At 42.2% G+C, this 20693-nt stretch overlaps 1 long non-coding RNA gene and 1 pseudogene across 1 annotated transcript; one reads left to right on the top strand and one right to left on the bottom strand.

Annotated features, from left to right (window-relative positions):
- The first annotated feature begins 134 nt into the window (after nt 1-134).
- On the top strand, nt 135-6360 carry LOC149998628 (peptidyl-tRNA hydrolase 2, mitochondrial-like; annotated as a pseudogene).
- Nucleotides 6361-10402: 4042 nt separating this feature from the next.
- On the bottom strand, nt 10403-18719 carry LOC149998627 (uncharacterized). Its single transcript, XR_016514127.1, has 3 exons — nt 18550-18719; nt 13242-13314; nt 10403-11437 (listed from the first exon to the last, which is right to left on the bottom strand). It is a non-coding gene; the product is annotated as an uncharacterized LOC149998627 (long non-coding RNA).
- Nucleotides 18720-20693: the final 1974 nt, after the last annotated feature.

Genomic DNA, 20693 nt, shown 5'->3' with positions numbered 1-20693 from the left:
TCGTTTACCTACCCGCTGTGACTCCGGCTTCTCCGGATCTCCGGATCCTGGCGGCGGCACCTGACCGCCTCTCACACCCGCCTCTGGGCTCCAGCCAGCCGGAACTCGTTACGTCACTTCCGGCCCGCGTTCCCCCGGGAGCCTGCCTCCTAAAGAGAAACGTTCCCGCCTCTTTTCGGCAACCTCCGCTGATGGTCGCCGGATTTCGCCTAGGGACCTGTGGGTGGGGCGAGAGGAAGAATGACTGATCTCTTAGTAAGTCCTTATCCGGAACTTGTCAAGGGACCACGGAAGCGGTAGCCAGCGCGTTGGAAGCGTGGTCGCTCCTCGAAAGTGAAGACCCTAAAGACGCGAGTGCGGTGGGGAGAGGTGCTGTAGGTAAGTAGGCCCAGTGCCCCTCACAGGGCGACGGAGAAGGGTGTCGTTCTCCATTCTCTCTGCACTTGGAATGTTTCTTCCCACCTCTTTCCGAAACCCCCCATTGCCACCCCTTCGTCTTTGTAAATTGCCTTCCGCGCACTGGTCGCTGGGGCCACTGCTTGTTCTGCCAGTCGTCCTTTCGAACAAGGGACCGAGATGCTGGGGAGTGCAAGGACCCAGCGTTTTCAGTCCCCAGACAAAGCCTCCGCTCAGGCAGCATCGATGTGCTCGCCCCGATTGTGAAAAAACACCGAGCAGGCCTCACACTCTGCCGAGTACTGTGAATACCCGCAGCGTGTCAAGTTGTTGCCCGAGGTCATGCCTAGAGAAGTAGTAAATTCTTCACTACCGCACGCCAGGCACTGTACTAAACCCTGAGACTCTGACCCAGAGTGATTATGTGTAAGTGCCACGGCAGCTCTGAAGAATAAGTAATTAAGGCCAGGGATGGTCAAGATTTCAGAATCAGCCATTTGAACTATGCCTGAGCCGGCGAAGAGGATGTTCTTGTTTGTGGTTGTGTGTTTAAGTGGAGGAAAATAAAAATAATAATTGCGGGGAAGGATGGCTGCTTGAAAGGACCTACTAATTTGTTGTGGCTGGACGGCACAGTATGTAGCAGGAGAGTAGACTAGGATGAAGTAGATTGTAACCAGATTGTGTAAATTCGTGCAAAGGGATTTATGTTTTATTCTTTAGGCATTTATCCAGTGATTTCTGAGCAGGGAAATGAGAGAATCAGATTTGTGTTATAGAAGTATAATGATAATGGCAGATGGACTGGAATGAGTAGAGCGCCTTAGCGAAGCAAATGTGGAAAGATTAGAGGCAGTGAAGTTAATTAGGGCACTGCTAGCAGAGATAAGGAGATGGTTTAAGACAGATAAATTCAACAAGTTTGGTGACAAAAACAGGAAAAGTGTAAGGTTACTCAGGAATCAATGATACATAAAAAGGAAGTCTGAGAGGAAAGGGACAAAACTGAGTTCCATTTAGGACCCGGTTTAGAGTACTTCATAGACATCTCTCTAAGTGATGAAATCTAGCAGAAGCTGGTTTGAAGTCTGGAGCCCCAGAGAGAGGCATTAGGAATCCTCAGATGTGATGATTTGGGAAGAAGTGAGACTGTTCATCTGACAAACTCTTTATTGTCTGCCTCCTTGTACTAGGATGTCAGTTCCATGAAGAGTGGGATTTGTTTTGTTCAGTGCTCCAGCTCCAGAGTCCAGAACAGGGCCTGGTGCACAAGAGGCCCTCAGGAACCATTGATCGAATGGGAAGAGAGTATTTAAGCCAGCACTGTCCAATAGAACTTTCTGTGGTCATGGAAATGTTCTATATTTTTGTCTGATAGAGCGACCATTAGCCACTTTTAAGTCGTTGAGCTATTGAGCACTTGAAATGGGACTAAGTGCAACTGAAGAACTGAATTTTTATTTCATTTTAATTAAATTTAAATAACTACATTTGGCTAATGGCCACTATATTGGACAATGTAGGTAGAGACTGAAAAGAGAGCCAGATGTGTAACCTTAGATAATGCAATACATACAGCAGGGGAAGACAGAGGCAGAGGAGGAAACTGGAGAAAAGCGCTCAGAAAGGTAGGATAATGGGGTGGGTGATAATGGGGTTAAAGCATTCAGGGGACGAAAGTTGAAAGAAATAGTTATCAGTGAGCAGTGCAGAAAACTCAGGATGAGGCTTGAAAGGAGGCGACTGCCTTTGGCTGTTTGCAAGTGTCTGATTCCTTAGCAATTTCAGTTGAGTGGAGAAGGGAGGCAAGTAATTGAAGAAGTTAGAGGTCAGTGGAAGAGGAAAAGTGAGGCATGGGTTTCAGGTCCAAGAGGAAAGAAAGATTTTCTTTTTAGGTTGGAAAATGCCAAGGGGCAGTAGCCAGTGCGGTGGGGTTAACGGGTGGAGCATGTTCAGGAGGTAATTGGGTCAAGAGTATTGGTGAAAGGGGTCAAGTGTGGCAGAGGAACTAGAAGGCACCAGGAGGAGGGTTTCCTGGGACAGGATTTGCTGTGAAGCCGTCATTGTCCAAGATTAACTGAGACTACGAGTAGTTCTTTTTACCTTAGTTTCAAGCACTGGGTTTCTCGGTATGTTTATAGTAGATATACAGGAAAGGAGACATGCTGAAACACCTTTTAGTGCAGAGTATTAATTTTAACACAACTGGTCAGTGTGATACCATTATAAAACAATATTATTAATCTTAACCTTGCTTTTACATTTCTTTGCAATCCTGTTGGGGTTTGGTGCAACTTTTATTTCAATCTTCCTCTTCTCAGCTCCAGCTTGACTTCTGTTTGTACACCTCCCTCCTTCCTGGGAACAACTTTCTGCCTCCAAATCCAGACCTACTTGCATCTGAAACTGTCACATTGACCCCTGACTGGGTAGTATCTTGGTCAGGGCGCATACAAAGAGTCAACCCATGAATGCATAAATAAGGGAATAATAAATCATGTTTCTCTTTCTCTCCCTTCCCTCCCTCTCAAAAATCAATAAAGTTAGGTCCTCTCTCTTCTGCTACTTTGTATTAATTTCTCTATCCTGAGCATCTACTTACTTACCTTTCCTCTGGCTCTATTCATTGACATTTAAATATGCTTAACCTTTAAATATATGCATCTTTCCTTTTCTCCATGCGCCCTTCTATCTGTTGCTCCCCCACGCACCCGCTTTTTCACTTTTTTTCTATTTCTCGATCCCACCCCAAACTAGCTTCGGCCCCCGCAACTACCCCACATTAGTTCCTGACCACATTGTCCTGGTCTTCCTGCTTCTGTATCTGTAAAAGCTGGGCATTTAAAAAGGTAGCTCCAGAAAGGATTACAACTAGAGAAAGGAATGAGTGAACTACTATAAAATGCACAGGTACTTCAAAAAGTGTCCAAATATTAAAGGACACTTTAATCCCAGGAAGTGAAAATAGTTACAGGTTTTATAATGTTAAATAGCAATTTCAGGAAAATTAGCATTTTCTGGGAAGGGCAAGGTTTGCATTTGGGATCACTTTTAAATTGACTAGCTGCACCTTTGATTTAGATGCAGCCTTTAAAAATCAGGATATAACTCAGCAATATGTGTTAAATTATACTTTTATAATTTGGATATGAGTTTATAGACATCTTTCTTTTCCTTCAGATAGAGTGTAATCTATTGTTTTCTAACAAATATTAAGGTTTATAGGCCTGGCTTACCTCATTTTTAACTCTCCCAATCCTTTGAGATCTGGAGATAAGGCTTTGAAGATCTGTTTGCAAAGGCATTGTTTTGTTTCTAAACTAGAGATGAGTCATAGGGCACCAGAGCAGTGGTTCTCAACATTATCAAACCCAACATATACTTTTTTATAATGAATCATCTGTAATGAGTGAAAAATGGTTCAGATACTTTAGAATAGTTTGGCAGTTCCTCAAAGTCAGAGTTGTCACGTGACCCAGCAATTCAACGCCTAGATATGCAACCAAGAGAAATGAGAATATATATCCACAGAAAACTTGTACTCATAGCCAAAAGGTGGGAAAATCCCAAATGTCCATTAACTAATGGATAAATAAATTGTGTATATTCATACCACGGAGTATTATTCATCAATAAAAAGGAATGAACAGTGATACATGCTACAAAATGAATGAACCTTGAAAACGTACTAAATGACAGAAGCCTGAAACAAAAGGCCACATATTGTATGGTTTAACTTACATGAATGTCCAGAATAGGCAAATTAATAAAGATAAAGCAGATTACTGGTTGCCAGAGGCTGGGGGCGGGGGACGTGGGAAGCAACTGCTAATGAGTACAGAGGTTTCTTTGGGGGGGCGAGGATAACGTTCTAGAATTAGATAGTGGTGGTGGTTGTTGCACAACCTTGTGGACGTATTAAAAACCTCTGAACTGTACACATTAGAAGTGTCAATTTTATATGTGAATTATATCTCATAAAGTTTAACATCCCTTCCCCTATACTGTCTTCATATTAAAATAGTTGATATTACTGTGTAATCTAACATGATTTTTTAAAACATTAATGTCCTAATTTTAACATGAGAATAAAAACTTTATAATAATATACAGCATGTTATTTCCAGGACTTGTATCACAGAATCATGAATCCAACAGACTTAAATGTAGAGTACATTTTATTGGTGACTCAAATACCATGAACAGCTTTGCTGGGGTAACAAGAATTTCTAAAGGATGATCTTCCTTTATTTTATATTATACACTTATGGTAAATTCAGTGTATATTAAAACTATCCAAAAAATACTTTGTGTTTGTATGTAAAATGAAATTGGGCTCTAGTCTCACATATTAAGTTGCACCACACTGGCTGGTGTGGCTCAGTGGATTGAGTGCTGGCCTGCGAGCTGAAAGGTCACTGGTTCCATTCCCGGTCAGGGCACATGCCTGGGTTTGCGGGTCAGGTCCCATTGGGTACATGTGAGAGGCAACTGATTGTTTCTCACACATCTATGTTTCTCTCCCTCCCCCCCCCCTTTCTAAAAATAAATAAAATCTCAATAAATTTTTTAAAAGTTTTGCACCTACAGTAATGCCCAATGGGACAAATTTTCACTTGTAAGGCTTATATCATTCCATGCTCAGGTCTAATGTCAGCAAGGCATCTCACTCCAGGTCCATTATGTAGACAACCAGGGACTTCTCTACAAAGCCGGCACCATCCCCAAGAGAACCACTCATTATAAAGACACAATTAAATAAGCACTGTATTCCAGAAGAAGGGTGGAGTTCTTGGTCTCTTTAGATCCTTTGCCCATCTTGGTGAAACAGCATTTCCTTGCTCCACAAGTTAGAGAAGACTGAGGAACAGAGCTGTGTTGTATCCAAGAACAGAGAAATAGTCCTCACATTGAGATTCAAAATGACTAAACTGTTTCTTCTGTGCTCTTGAATTTTTTCTAGAGAAAAAGTGGTACACTCGTAAGATCCAAAATATATTGCCTTTTTTCTAGATGACCTCATATAGTTTTTTCTTTTATTGATTCTAGAGAGAGGGGAAGGGAGAAAGAGAGAAACATCAATGCTAGAGAGAAACACGGATCGGTTGCCTCTTGCCTATGTCCCAACTGAGGACCAAACCCTGCAACCCAGGCATGTTCCCTGACTGGGAATCAAACTGGCCACCTTTTGCTTTGCGGACAACGCCCAACCAACTGAGCCACACTGGCCAGGGCCTCAGTTTTAACTATTGTTGCTTATATACTATCAAGGTGTTTCATCTGATAAGCCTCTAACTTTCCACAGCTACATGATGATAACAGTTTTCCTTTTCTTTAAGATGCTCTCCAAATCCTTGGTTATGGAATATTTGGCTCATCCTGGTGCACTCAGCTTGGCTGCCGGAGTAGCATGTGGCATGTGCCTGGGCTGGGGCCTCCGAGTGCGCTTTGGGACAGTCCCCAAAAGCTCAGTGAATGAGACGCACACAGAGACTGAAGCTGAAGCAAGCGTCTTAGGAGACAGTGGGGAGTACACAATGATTCTTGTGGTTCGAAATGACTTAAAGATGGGAAAAGGGAAAGTGGCTGCCCAGTGTTCTCATGCTGCCGTTTCTGCCTACAAGCAAATTCAAAGAAGAAACCCCGAATTGCTCAAACAGTGGGAGTACTGTGGCCAGCCCAAAGTGGTGGTCAAAGCCCCGGATGAAGAAACTCTGATTGCCTTGTTGACCCACGCGAAGATGCTGTGACTGACTGTAAGTCTAATCCAAGATGCGGGACGTACTCAGATTGCACCGGGCTCTCAAACTGTCCTAGGAATTGGCCCAGGACCAGCAGACCTAATTGACAAAGTCACTGGTCACCTAAAACTTTACTAGGTAGAATTTTGTATGATGACTGTCCCCCTACCACAAGTGTTTGAAACTCAAATTCTAACAATAAAAGCTGAACTTCTTCCCCCAATTTAAGTATTCTTGAGGTGAAAATCTGTTCATGTTCTTCTGTCATGTACTCGGCACAGTTACACAGTTATCTTGGGCTAAAAAACAAAACATTGGGTTAAATTGTCCTGGTGGTTTAACTCCTGAAACAAAAGAATAAGAGAGAAACAGGTCACGACAAAAATGGGTTACAAGGGAGGGACAGCATTTCCTATGAATTGTTAGGTCCCTCTGCGTGTTAATAGCTCTTCTTCCCTGAGACTGTGCTGCTGTCACCCTTGGAGAAGACCTGTGGTGCAAGGGTAGTCCCACTGGGTGCAACTGCAGTTTGTTTTTACTACCGTAACATTTTGGGCGACTCAGAGGCTACTTTATAAATAGATGGTATAGCCACCCGCAAAGGGTTTAGAATCTAACCCACTGGGTTTTTAACTTGTCTTATAAGTTGAGGTTTAACAGCATTGACATAACCCACTTGCGCAGTGTTTCATGTTCATTTCCCTGACTCATAGTGGCCAAAGGTTCTCAGCAGTGGTTCTACATCAGTCTAAAAATTTGCTTTGCTTTCCCTCTTTCCTCACAGGGAAGGCCTTGAAACTTGTGAAGTGACTTGTATGGACCTGGAAGGTGGTAATAGGCACATGTAAGAATTTATGGTCATTGTAAAGTGGAAGTAGTGTCATCTCAACATCCCACTCTTTACCTAGAACTTCAGGAACTTAGATAATTCAATTACTTATGGGCCACTTTGTTTCCCTTTTGATCTTTCTACACTTAGCATGACATAATTCCAATAATTACTGTGTTACCAGCTGCCCAGAATATAAAGAAGGTTCCCAGCTCCCAAAGCTATATAGCTCCCATCCTTGCAGAGAACCACTCCTGAAAGCCTTTTAGGGGGATCCTCACAGTATATCCCTAAAAACTATGATGATGCCGGGGAGTATTTGGTAACAGGCACATGTTGAATGGCTCCAGCTCTCCATGGTTAGCCTTGGTTAGCGGTTAACTTCACCATAAGCAGCATGACAGCACACCTAAGGTCTGAGGTCAGTGGAGTCTGCAAGCAGAACTCTAAAGACTACTGCAGCCAGTCTTAAAGGTTCTAATGTTTGCTCAGTTTTATACCATTCACACTGGTACATGAGAGCACAGGAGAAATTGTAACTGTGAATGATGCCATAGTAGCAACTGTTTCTAAAGAGTGTTTATGCTACTGGATTCAAAAGTGATGCAACAGCCTGCAACGGAATTGATGAGAACTCAATGCTAAATGCAGGGTTCTGGCTCAGGTAATTTCTGAGGCCTGCCTCAGAGACTGATGGTTCCATGTTCAAAGGACAGTGCATTCCCCATAGAACGGCCTGCTGTGGCTGATTCAAATAACTGTAATGAGTTGTGGCATATCCACTAGGATGAACAGTCCACAGATTCTCGTGATTCTGGCAGTACATCTTGTTTCCAGTTCACCTGCACTTAGAATTACTTTATAGGATTCATAATCTTGAGTTCTCTAAGACTCAGGAGGTCAAAACTATTCTTGTAACATTGAGACATTGTTTTTCTTTTTCATCACGCTGACACAGAACAAACGATGGGTAAAACTGCCGGTGTGCTTCACAGATTGAGGCAGGGCACCTACCTGTACAAAGTGGTTTCACTGCCCTCCGCCCACAGTAAGAGAAAACGTTTCATTTAATGTCCTTGAGGAAGCAATAACAATATTGTTAAATCTGACCCTTGACTATAGCATTAAACACTTCTGGTGCACAACAAAGTATAAGAAAAGGACCTGTGAGACTGAGTGGCGAGATGAACTAGCTGCCGTTGTCATGGCAACTTTTACTGGCAAGGACAACCCACAAAGGAGTTATCCAGATCTGAGTGTTTGGCTGTAACTGCCTCATAGATAATAATTGACAAGTATTTAGGAAAACTTGTATCTGCCTCTGTAAAGGTTCCCCAAACTTAAGATTTTTCTGATAAGATCAGTGTTTCTCAAAAATGACTTTAAAATATATAACATGTCAACATCTAGATGAACTATGTAACGCAGTAAATCAGTATTTTCCACATAACCAATGCATGAGGGTACAAGTCACGCATGGGTGAAAGACCCATTCAAAGTAAAGACAGACCAATGGATTTTAATGTAACAGTATAAAAAGTTCACTTTTATGGCTTCAGATTCCACATTTCAACTAACCCCAATTATCTGAAAAGGCTATGAAAATTCTTTCCTAATGACAGATCTATATGAGGCCATATTTTTCATATCCTTCAACAAAAACAGGCCACAGACTGAAAATAAAAAGAGATGAGAATCCAACAGTCTTCTGTTAAAGACAAACTTTGAAGAGACGTATGATTAATTCATAATTCTTTGTTAACACAGAATGAGTCTATTACTGTTACATTTAAATGGGTTAATAATTTTTTTTTAAGTTTTAGCTACCAATACAGTAAGTATCAATAGATAGAACCACTACACTGGGAATGTCTGCACACGACTTAATTACAGGAAAGCTAAGCAGCCCTACTTGGAAATCACCGGGTAGTCTCTTGCTATTACACGAATGTCTATGTTGAAATAGCTGTCAACAATCACCACAGGTTTTTACCTACAAAGGCTGTATTTGGATATTAGGAAAGATCATTGAAAGAATGTTTACCTTCTGAAAAGTGTCCCAGTAACGTCTCCTCTTCCTCTCTCCTGTTTCAGTTACATCTACAGTGCCAAGGACTCTTAGGACCCTTGTTTACTACTTTTAATTCCTTCTAGACTGTCTTATTCAGAATAATGTTAGGAAAGATCCCTTAAAATACAGTTTATTACGAATTCATTCTACTGTTTACTGTACAACACTTATTATTATCCAGTCATGATCTAGGCATTTTGTGATTTAAACATACTCCTGCAAATAATTCTGAAAACTACTTACACTGTTATCCACACAAGAGAACAATCTCAGAAGTTCATCTTGCTCAGGATCTGAACCTAAGTCAAAGCAGTTCAACAGCAGTTTCTCCTTCTACTATGGCCCATTATATAGATGGCTTAAGTGGCAACTCATTATCATAGGCCCAGATTAACACAAGGCTTTTCTTTTGTTTGTTCTTACAAACATTTTTTTTTTTTTAAGTATGCTGTAAGGAAACCTTTACCGAAGTGTTTTAACTTGTTTCTATTAGGGAAGGGAAGGAAAAGAATAACTCCAGTGATAAAAACTGGTTTACTCAAAACTACGGGAAAGGTCTAGAAGAAATGTTGCCTCTGAAAAGGAGTTTTTCACTGGGACCATTATTATTCTCCCTCTTGATTTCGATAATGATGAAGAAAGAGAGCACAGACCCATCAGAAACAAAAATATAGCCAGGGCCTGAACAGCAAGATGTCGTCAGTATGACAAACCAAAAAAAAGGATTTTCTAGCTAATACTCTAATTTCCTATAGGAAAATGGGTGTGGAGGGGACTAAAGATGGGGTAAGAAAAGAGGTTCTTAAGTTTAAATTAAAAACAACAACAAAAAAACCTTATTGGGGCAATACAAGTCTAGGTAGGGGACCCTCTAATACTACTGTGATTAATACTGAAATGAATTTTCATGTAACATTCTTAGCCATTTGCAAAGAGTTGGATTCAAACACTGTTTCAATCACCTTAAACGACCCATAATCTGGGGACCCTTACAATTTCATGGCGAGGACAGCACATTAACTTCATGTTTCTATACTTTCAAGTTAATATAATTTAACATTCCTCACCTGTTACTTAAGTGAAATGCTCAGATAAAACTTAGACGTGCCACTTGGTTAACATGATGGCGACAGGTGGCGTGTAGCCCACGACAGCAATGACTGGTCCTTCACACTCCTGCATGTCCCTTATTCACTACAGCAGTTCTGCACATGATGTGAAACAGTGGCTCACACGTCCCCATCCTGATTCCGCTTCTGCTCTCAGACCTCCCTGCACCCTTGGGATCCAATATAAAACTACCAAAACCATGGTTCTTTTGGTTTATGTTTGAGAGGTATTTAATTAAAACTGCCATTCCACATGTTATTTCCACAGTCCAGTAATTTATTTTAAATTTGAGTAATTTTAAATTCCACAAACAAAACTGAAGAACAGCAATATTTTGTTTGAATTCCCTCTTCTGTACACTCAGTGATCTAAAACACCACAATATCCCACATACACAAACCTCAGGGCAGGGTTAGTAAATACACACAGGTTGGAATCATGGTGCTCTTTGTTCCCGAATGGAATGGTCCCACGGAAAAAGCACAGGACACAGCACAACATAAGGGCACCTGTTACATATGAGGTGAGCAACAACACACTAGCGTTTTCTATATGCGGAACGAGGAAACCTGCATGGGTCAGAGGGCCTTTTATGCTCGTTTGAAAGTCAGGCAAGTTGTCTAATGCATTTTTCAGGTAATTTGGAGAGCACTGCAGTCCAGTGTAGCAGGTGCTGTTAGTGTTGTCTTTGTTGCAATGACAGTCTTGCACGGTCACACACCGATATTTTCGCTTTAGCGTGTCTAGCGTGTCTTTGAATAAGAGATTTAAATGCATTTAGACAATACAGATTGTAAGCTGTTTACATACACTAAATTTAAGAGCTTCGATATTAGTTTGTCTTTAAACACTACAGAGTGCAAATCAGGTTCTTCACAACAGATTGAATATTAAGCAGTTTTTCAAAGAACAAAAGGGAAGAAAAAAGCCCAAGTGAATAAAACATTGAAACTAATCTCCTTTGAAAATAAATTCTAAATGATGCGGAATGTGGAATAAGCTTTTAACATAGGAGATCCAAGTTAATAGTTAGAAACAAAAAGTAGTCCTTCATGAAATAAAGGTTACAAGAACATGTGCCTGTTTTCCTCTGTTATAAACTGAGAAGCGGGCAGAGACGATGTTTCAGTACGAAAATAGGCGACTACAGGATCGGCTTTCCGTCTCACATGCTGTACCCAAAGCCAGGCTGTGGCTGCCCATAGGGTGGCGCAGTATAACCATAGCCAAAAGGCACCTGGGGAGGGACTGCAACACTGGGTCCCGCTGTCAGCATCAACTGGGGCTGACCTAGAGATGGGAAACAAAAAGGAGCGGGGCAGGGGCAAGGAGGCGGTAAACACTGTTAGTATCGAAGGGTCATCAACGCCAAGCTCCCCTACTCTAGCAGCATAATCAACTTCCGAATTTTGTGGGGGCACTTATGACTTAAAATTTCGGCATGACCATCACCCTAAAGGTCCTGCCTAAAAAGCCAACGAACAGTGCAGAGCCAAATGCCAGAACTCTAACAGTAGTTATGTTATTTCATATCATCTACAGCAATATGCACATGCATGCTTGACACGATCAGGCAAGACATCTGCTAATAAGCCTTTTACTGTTATTTGCAAATACTATGTTATTTCCACATGACAGTATTTGCACATCATGTATGATGACAATATAATTAGCAAAGGAGAACAGTTTTTTAACAAACATGGTTTTAACATAACTTTTAGTTATAAATTTCTGATGTAAACACATCTAAATGATAATGGAACCTAATGCATTTTGAGCAAACAGTCCACTACTAATTTAGAGAAAGCGATTAAAAAAAAAAAAAGACATATTCAAATACACATTAGGTATGAACTACATTACTGTACACAGCATCTTTCAAATCCTTTGTTACCATTCTCAGGAAGTGTGAATAGCTGTTGACCACATACAGAAAGTGACCTAGAGAGAACCTGGCTTATTCGGAGGGAGGAAACACGGATCACCTTGTCCCAACCCACACGAGGACTCAATCTGCCGCTAGAATGTAATCCTAGAGCATGATCTCTCCCAACACAAGTGACCCCTTGTCTCTTTTTTGTGAACCACCACCAAAATTGTCTTTAGTGAGACCATTCTTTTTGGAAACTAGCAGTTTATAAAAATCACTTCTAACCCTTGATACTGACATCTGTCCTGGAACTTCAACCCCACTGTCAACTGCTGACAAGGACCTGTCTATATAAACAGCCTAAAGGCAAACCAAAGTTAGTAGGTGCTTCCAAATCAGCACACCCACTCTGTTTTTGTTCCTACTGTATTTCCTATCTCAAATATGTGAAATATCTTGCTCCCATCTCTAACAATCTACTTAATCTTCTCCAACTTTATCAAAACTACTCTGGTCCTCTCAATAGCCAGTCTTTTATGTTTATACTATAAAGGAGATGATGCATAAAGGATTTGAATATCATCATTTCCTTTAGCAGGATGAGATATAATGGCCATAATTTCATATCCCTTTCCAAAGAACACCTGGTTATAGTGCTCTGACCTATACCCTCAAATTCATTATTCAGATAATCTGCTCACCATTAGTGAAATGGAAAGAAGTAGTTCAGATATGCACGTGTAAGAAGAAACTAAATTGCCTTAAACATTCACTGAGTTTGAAGATCCTATCTCTCTGGGGAGTTCTCAAATGGAAACTCTACCCAAGCTTTCTGTCCCAGTTATAATGTAAAGAGAGCATATACTCTTTATGTAAAACAAACTAAAGACAGCCTTGGCACTTCCGCAAATTGAATTCACCAATACGTCTTCCTCAGTCCTTTATGGATAAGCAATCAATCAGTGACCAGGCAACAGGAAAAACTGAGGTTATGCTTTTAAGTATTTTGAGATTGTCTTTGCATTTAAGATACCTTAGTGAATAATGTCAATGCTTGCTTTAAGACTGATTTTGGGGGGGAAAATGACACTAGAGAGATTTATTAACTCTGCGAACCATTTGCAATTTAGAAGCTATTATTATACTTCTGTTTTGAGGCCGAATCCCTAAAGAATGAAACATGTATCTACTGTATTTCTGTGAGGTGAAAAAGATAAAGATTACCATAAACAATAGGTTGCGTCTCTGTAGCTTGTTCTTCTTTTCTCAGTGATTCTGAAGCATCTAATTTATCCACCTGGAGAAAAACAGGTGATGTTACTTAGCACCTCAAAAGTATTATAAACCTAGGTTTATGGCAGAAAGTGGAAAAGCCTTAGTATGTTAAATTTTGTCAAAATAAACGGACTAGAAAAAACATTCTCAGGCCCTCTCTCAAATTTAATGGCAATGTCCATACTTCAGTCAAGGTTGATTTTTAGCACTGTCATTATAAACCCTCAGGAAGGAGGGATTTATAAATGCCATAAAGCGCACACCAGGCTAAAACTGGGCATGCTAGGTTGCAGCCAGCCTGAGGGAGGGAGGGAGGTAATGAAAAGGAACCACTTTTGCAGATGAAGACTAAACCCTACCAAAGATAGTAATAATGAACTCATGACCAGGCAAAGTCATCCCAAAAGGAAACGATATTCAAAAAAGTAAAACGAGTCTAATAATTGGACAGACATTTGTGCAGCATAAGCTCCCTTTTGCCCAGTGTGCACAGTGAGATTGATGACAGGTACAGACTGAAGCTTAAGACTCAAGTGGCTCCATAGTTGATATTCTTATATAAAGACAGGCTGCATGTTTTTATGCTCTACTTTCTAAGAAGTAACCAGGAATCTTGATTTTGCCTCAACCTCTTTTAAGAATTTTTTTGCTCTTAATTAAGCCCAAGTAAATGGCTATTATATGCAAGCTACTCTAAATAAAAGTGGATACTGTCTGACAGCATAAGACTGTAGGGGAGTTCAAATGTGTTAGTGAAAGGAGGGAGCTAGAATACATAGGTCCTTCCACTAACTAGGTGTGTGACCATCACACTAACCCTCAAAACACTTCCTTGTCTATATAGTAAGACAGCTGAGTGAGATAATCTGCCAACTTCCTTCTAGGACTAAGATTGGATTCTGTAATTCTGTGAAGAATTAGGAAGAAGTGACATCAGGCTACAGGGATTAGGGAATCTCCACCACACAACTTCCACTTGCCTTTGGAACTATACTATATTTGTCATTTAAACTATATTTAAAAGGTGGTATATCTCAACCAAAATAAACTTTCACTATACTTGAAGTGAACTTAAGGGTTGGGGTGCAGACTCTCTGGGCATTGAGCACATCCAGGTGAGCAAAGCTCCCAAGATGCAGCGCAGAGCTTACGGCGCTCATGGTGGATTAACCCCCACAAGGGCTCTCAGGCCTGCCGCACTGAGATGCTCCTCCCTGAAAAAAAGCAGATTGGTCCTGAACCAGAAGAGGAAGATGCATAGAAAATAAAAGAAAAATAAAAAGTCCCATAAGGAACTGAAGAAAGAAAAACTTGAAAGTAAATTTATCATAAAATAAATGCTTAGAAAAGTTAAAAAAAGAAAAAGAAAAAGAAAAGAAAGAACTAGAGGAGAACTTAGAACTCTACCTCAGTCTCATTTTACAGTGAGGAAACCGCTAAGTTTGGAAAGAACACTTGTTAACCCTGGTGCTTTGCCTGGACTTTGCAAAATGAGCTCCGTAGCCAAAGCTGACAGAGTGTGTGACTGGCACAGATGCATCTGCTGCCACTGGTCCTTTAAGGAAACAGGGAACAAAGGGGGAGGTCTTGGTTACACTTGTTCCTGCTGGTGGTGGAAGCTCTGGGGGAGGGATAGGAAAAGCCACGTGGCCTTAGGGTAAAGGCTCTGGTCTCCTTCAAGGCTGACGAAAGGTAGACTATATGAGTCCTTCCTGTAAGGTGGCAGAAAAATTTCCCTTCCCGTCCTCCTGGTTTTCAGGCCCCTACTCTCTCTATTCCCTTTATCCCAACCTCATAGAGTTTTAAGTGGGCAAGGCCTTACGCAGTAGTTTGTCTTTTTTTAATAATAAGGAAACAGAGAGGAGGAAGGGAAATATCTTGCTCCATGGCCACACTGCTAGTGAGTGTCAGAAAGAAGATGGTGCCTTTCCAGCTGGGGCCTCTCCATTGATCACCCCGTGCTTGGGCTGTGAGCTACACTTTATGTCAGAACTCAGTACGCACGCACCGCACAGACATAAGTCGTTTCTAAAACAGACTCATTATGCACTCTGATTTTTTTCTATTCTGTTTTAGTCAAAAAGAATATTTTGTATTCTAGTGCTGGTTGTGACTTGTAAACTGATTTCACAACTCACTCAGCAATGACAGCCTGCAGTACGAAAGTCAGCAAGCTAGCTAACTTAGCTAACTGCTATTTGGACTCAGGCATTTAGTTGTGTGATTTAACTTATAGGATAAAGCAGCTAGAAAGTTGAAAGCACCTTCTTACCCTCAGCCCCACCCCCAGCAAAGGGTGCATGTGGGACTAAGTCTAAATGGGACGGATGTGAAATGCTTCTGGAGAGAGCAAACTGCTTCTGCCCAGTGTGACTGTGCATCCCCACCCCACCCCCCACCCCAATGTACCTCAGGGCGCTTGACCAAGGGCCAGGACAGTGAGTGGGGCTGAAAATCCCACCTGTACTCCATGCCAGACCACACACAGAGGTCACCCCAGAGACATGGCAGGGACATTTTAAAGAGACACAGAGAACCCCTGGAAGCCCAGTGTGCAAAGAATCATTTCCAAGGTCCCAGGTCTACAGTGATTTTGCCTCTGAGTATGGACCCAGGTACCCATTTAGTCCTAATAAGGCCAGGGACAAATCACTAATTGTTGGTATGCGTTTTCCTCCAAGGGGCTTTTTCTCACGACTCCTGAATAAGGACCGATCGGTGGAAAGCCAGATGGAGGTAAATTTCAGGAAGATCAAGCACTGTGGCGGGACAAAGTGGGGGACCGGCAGGATTCATGTTTCCCTCTCTGTTTTCTAGGAGGGCGGTTTCTGGAGCTGGCTGCGGGGTGCATATGGCCCTTTCAAAAAAGAAGAGGCACAGCATTTGCAAAACATGGGTTCCTCTGATGAGGAGGAGCCTTCCGACATGTAAATAACTGGGAGTTATTTAGAATTCCTGTCTAAAAGGGGGAAATAATGAATAGTTTCATTGTTCCTTTCAAGAGTAAAAGCTTTGACCTTTTTCTCTCCCCAGAACAAAGGAGGGATCCTCCTATGAGGACTTGGACTCAGTAGTAGTAGAAAGTGACACCTGATCCTCCTGCTGAGTGAACCAGGTTACTAATAAATTGTTTTTCTCTACTGAAATGTGTACGTTTGTAACCACCTCTAGCCATGAGGGAAAGAATTAAAATGTAAATAGATAAATACATATACACACAAATAGCACGAGCCATAAGCAAGAAAAGCAAGGCTGAAGCAGGACTCCTGGGGTAGCCAGCACTTCCTCAAGCAGCAGTGTGGTCAAACAAGGGTGAAGAGGGACTCCTCTCCCCCGTGTCCCCCAATATAGTCTGTCCCCGAGAACTGGAAGATACATCATCCTCCAGGGGTGTGGGTTATTAAGTCAAATAACAATTTATCCTGGTGCTCTGGCCCCTGGCTCACCAAGTGCCAGTTATGTACAACATACTTGACCCCTGTTGTGGCCCCCCATCATCAGGTCTTAGGGCTGTCAGAATATTTGGATCCCTGAGCCTGCCTTTACGGCGGGGCCTGTCTTCTCCCCTGAGATCTTAAACTTGCACAAATGTGTGCCCTGTCTTGGTGTAACGGGTTCTCCATCCTTACAAGCTAGTAGAGCACAGTTAAGGGAAGAAAGTCATTTCAGATTAAGACTCTAATTAGATAAAAGTCATTAAGAAAATAAGTAATTTAGTAATGTCAGCTAAATTAATAAAAGCTTTATTCATCTTTCAGTCAAAGGTTGAGTATACAGTAGCAAGCTAACATAAAAAATCGAGGAATCCCTAAGGCTCGGCCCCTTACAATGTAACAGGAGCAACAGCTCTACCTAAGACACAGGCAAACACACACAGGAGACTTCCAGCCAAGATGGAGGCCTAGAGTGACACGCTCCATCTCCCTCCACAACTAAGAAGGACTACAACTACCACAAAACCAGAAATAACTAGAAGTTCCAGAAAATAAATGGAAGTCCAACGTAGGAAGTTATAAAGAAGTGGTGCTCGTCCAGAAGCGTAGGAGGTGTGAAGCTGCGGTGGAGAGGTCAAACTGTGCTGGTGGCGGCAGCAACGGCAATGGTGGTGGGACGGTGGTAAGCATAGACACCCGTATTTAAGGGGAGGCGAGAAGCGCCTGGAGAGCACCCCTGGCTGTAGACCAGACCCGTCAGCTTGCGATTCCAACTCCGGGGAAGGCAGACCCCCATTGCCTTGGACTGTGAGGCCCAGAGTGGGTGGGGACAGAGGAGGAGGCTCCCAGTCTCTCAGCGGAGAGTGAACGGCAGGAATCCATCTTGGACCCCTGCCCCCACAAAAATGCCACAACATGGTGAGAAGGGTCAGCCGGTTGTGATGAGTGCATGGGGCTCCGCCCCCTATAGCATAGGAGGTGTGACAGCCCTGCCCAGAAAGCAAAGGTAAACATAAAACTGCAAGGATGGCACAGATCATGATAGAGATCACTAAGTAGGCAACGAGAGTGGGAAAAGAATGATAGGTATGGAGAACATTATGGGGGGAGGTCAGTGGGGAGGATGAAGGGGGGAAAGGGAGGGAGATGGTACAGGAATTAAGAAGCATAGTAGGAGGGAGTCGAGTAGACAGGAAGATGTTGAGAAGAACTATATACACAACCAAAGGGCATGGACTAAGTGGGGGTGCACTGGGCAGAGGGGAATAAAGGGAAAACAAATTGGGACAACTGTAACAGCATAATCAATAAAGCATATTTTAAAAATTGAGTTAATTATTTAGATAATTTAAGTCTAACATTGCTGGTATTTAGGAAGAGAATATTGTTAATAGGATCATGATTCATGTAAACAAACAATCAACATTGACCAATTAACAACCTCCTCATTTCACTTCAAATATACAGCATTATTTTAAAGATTTTTATGGGAATATGTTACAAGAAATCCTCCATGTTAAATGAAAACCACAAAGGATTTTTTTACTTTATTTTTATTGTCGACACTATTACAGATGTCCCCATTCCCCCCAGAAAAGATTTCACAAATCAAGCAAATAGCTCACCGAATATCTTCTCTTTTTGCCTAATAAAATTAGAAAACAAGTAAACAAACAAAATGTAGGACCCGGCAAGAATTATGTTAAATTCTGAATATCTACCTTTTTCCATACCTTTCTTAAAAATGATTTTTGAGAAAGAGAAAAGAAGAGAGAGAGAGAGAGACACAAACAGAGAGATGTTGGATTTGTTGTTCCACTTACCTGTGCATTCATTGGTTGATTCTTGTATGTGCTCTAACCAGAGATCAAACCCGCAACTTTGGCGTATACTCTGACCAACGGAGTTACCCGGCCAGGGTTTTTAGTTTCTTTTCTAATTCACTTTATTTATTGAGCGTTTACTGTAAAGCAGTCACTTTCTAGGCCCTGGGGATACAGAGACAGACATAAAAGGCAAGATCCCTGCTCTTCAGGTGCTCAAATTCTGCCACAGCTTTTCTCTCTCTTAGCATTGTATGGGTATAAAGTCTTATTTCCTGTTGGAGATGGAATTCACATTAGAATCACTCCGGCGACCGGCGAGCTTTGAAGAATTCCCAGTAGCACGACTTCACTCCAAAGTTACAAATTCAGTGGGACTTTGGTGGGGCCTGGGCTCAGGAATTGAAAAACTCCTGGGGTGATGTTCATGCACACAGGTGTGAGAACCACAGTCGGGGTGCCGTTGAAGGCTGTTTTGGGCCAGCCTCGGGGGTTCAGCAGCGATACAAGTAACTCCCTTTCAATTTTTCAAGGCTGGTGGTCGTTTTTGGTCAATCCCACTGGACGGCTAATTAGAATCCAAAAATGTGTCAGCCAGTGTCACTTTTTTAAAAAATGTAATCTTTGTGGTATTTTTTTCCCCATGACCATTTCGTCCCCTTATACTCCCCTCCCCCCAGCAATCCGCACGCTGTCGTCCAGTGTCACTTTAGGAACGCCTTTGTGGAAAGCCTCGCGCAGCTCAGCCCCGGGAGCCCTGGTCAATCCTTTTCACCGCCACACCGCTCCGCCATCGCCCTGACTTCCAGCTCCACACTGCACTCTGCTGATGAAGCAATGCTGCAGCATGGAGGTCACCACGATTAGCTCCCTGCCTCTGACTGCATCCCAGGTCCGCCTTCACAAAGAACATGATTGTTCATTTTGTTCACAAGCTAGAGTTTTAAAAAGAGGAGTCTGAAAAGGGGGAGGATCAGGCTGCTTATGTACCCCACTATTTTCGTCCTTCCTAGTCTCCCATCTTTCCACTTCTGCTTATACTAATATTAGCTTGGAGAGGAGAATTCTCTCCCAGATCACTGATTCTCAATGAGCTGGATTTGCAGGCAGCGAGCCAAAATGGACTCTTATAAGCAAATGACATTTTTTCCTTCTCTGCTCTCCGAGGAGCCAACTTCAAAGTGAGCTAATCTCTTTCTCAATAGGCTTTACTGATTTATGCAAGAAGTAACCGGACTACAACATCCTGACTTTTTCTTCTTGATGCAACCTTGGTAAGAATCTGAAACAGGTCATGGGGGTAAGCAGCTGCTGTGCTAGGTAGAGGTGTCCTCACTGCCTTCAACTCCTGGCCCAGCCAATCCCAGGTTTCGGGGTCTGCTACTTGCAGCACTGCGGTCTGTATCAGTTAGGGATGGTTTGGGTTCTAGTATCAGAAAAGCTGACTCAATCTGGCTTAACCAATAAAGGGAACTCATTCACTCACATAACTAAAACTTGAAGAAGTAACATTAGCTTCAGGCAAAGCTTGATCCAGTGGGCCTTGAGTGCCACCATAAACTATGCCTTCAGTTTGTCCTTCATTCTAGAACATCCAACTGTAAAGAGAGTCACTTTGCTTGCAGACACTTCCACTATTTACAAGTTGCCTTCCTGAGACCCCTTCCAGAGGAGAAGTGATGACCTCTCCTCCACAAAGGTGGAACCCACTAGGCTGGCCACTCTCTTCTGTTTGTTTGTTTCTGTCTGTCTGTCTTTCTGGCATGAACTTGATTTGCTGCACTCCCATCGCACGAGGTGATTTTCCCATTGGTCAAGTGACCCTGTGGAAGGTAGCTGAGCTTGACCCTTCCTCCCGACGACACTGCACATAGGTTGGAGAATCATATACAACCTCCTTACCTGGGGAAAATCCAGCTTATATCAGTTGTGGCAGCATAATTACTAACAGTATCCCCTTTGCCCCTATTGAGCAAACATTAAAATGCACGTACTACTTGACCTAGGTATCATCGGCCCTGAGTCCATCTCTAGGGATCTATTTTGTAGCAGCACTGCCAAAGGACAGGAATATACAGGGTGGGACGAAAGTAGGTTTACAGTTGTTCATATGGAAAATAATATAGTAATTAATAAATAACAAT

This window comes from Furipterus horrens, unplaced genomic scaffold (genome assembly GCF_987537825.1).
Source record: "Furipterus horrens unplaced genomic scaffold, mFurHor1.1.pri manual_scaffold_11, whole genome shotgun sequence".
Classification (NCBI taxonomy): domain Eukaryota; kingdom Metazoa; phylum Chordata; class Mammalia; order Chiroptera; family Furipteridae; genus Furipterus; species Furipterus horrens.
This window is presented reverse-complemented; position numbering and strand designations above follow the sequence as displayed.